The sequence below is a fragment of the Penaeus monodon genome, chromosome 19 (assembly GCF_015228065.2).
Source record: "Penaeus monodon isolate SGIC_2016 chromosome 19, NSTDA_Pmon_1, whole genome shotgun sequence".
NCBI lineage: Eukaryota > Metazoa > Arthropoda > Malacostraca > Decapoda > Penaeidae > Penaeus > Penaeus monodon.
Genome location: NC_051404.1, coordinates 29,387,848 through 29,388,785, shown reverse-complemented (window position 1 = coordinate 29,388,785; position 938 = coordinate 29,387,848). Strand labels below are relative to the sequence as shown.

The 938-nt window shown below is 49.5% G+C and overlaps 1 pseudogene; it reads right to left on the bottom strand.

Moving 5' to 3' along the window:
• LOC119585160 overlaps positions 1-447 on the bottom strand; it is an 82,513-nt pseudogene extending 82,066 nt beyond the window's left edge.
• Between the last annotated feature and the right edge of the window lie 491 nt (positions 448-938).

Genomic DNA, 938 nt, shown 5'->3' with positions numbered 1-938 from the left:
TTCCTGATATCAGATGCGCATAGAATGCGTTTGTAAACCCCCGGTAAAAAGTTTATAAACTTACCAGAAAAAATCCTCTTAAACGAAAATCTTATTAAAACATAATAATCGGTTTTCATCAAACAGGGGGAAAAGACAAACAGGAATTACTGCAAAAGTTCAGAAAGAAAGGTTACCTGTCAACTAACCTGGGGCTTTATTGGCAGGGGAAACTCGGAAACAATTCCCCTCGTGTTCCCAGTGAGTGTGTGACCTGAACGTGGTAAGCACCAAATCACTTCTGTGACATTTAATAGCGAAGGCGAGAAGCACATGTAAACGGCGCCTCCCGCCATGCCACCTTCTGCGCGCGCGTCGTCGGCCCCTCGAGTTCCCATGTGGCCAATTTCCTCTCCTGCTGTTACTCCTGCTCTCGCACTTGGATGCCGTGCCCTGGTGAGTCACACTGCCAGGCACGAGGGAGGACCTCCAATATCGCGGCGGAATTGGCGGTGTTGCGGCCGAGAATTGGCGTGCGGATTTGTTTCTCGTTGGCACCTCACCCTCTGGCCACGCCCCCCTCTTCCACGCGAAGCTCCTCCCCGCCTATAAACAGTAGCAACAAATGTTCGGTTAACCTGTCATTGCAGCGGGTCGAGGGTGGGCCTCTGTCACTCACTCCTGCAACACTCGAATCCTAATCATTACACAATTATGAAACCAATCTGAAGGAAATTTAGTTTGAATAGCCTATCGATCATTTTTTTCTTCTGGCAACAATATTTACGCAAAAAGAGCCAGGGATCTGTGCGAAAATGACGCACGGGTGACTGACAGTGGTTGATCCGAGCGGCGATTTAGCCTGACCCCACGTGAAGAGAATTGATGTGAATTTGATTATGGTGGCAGGTTCTGTCGGGTCTTCTGTGAGCTCAGCTGGTGCCATCTGTGTCGGCAGC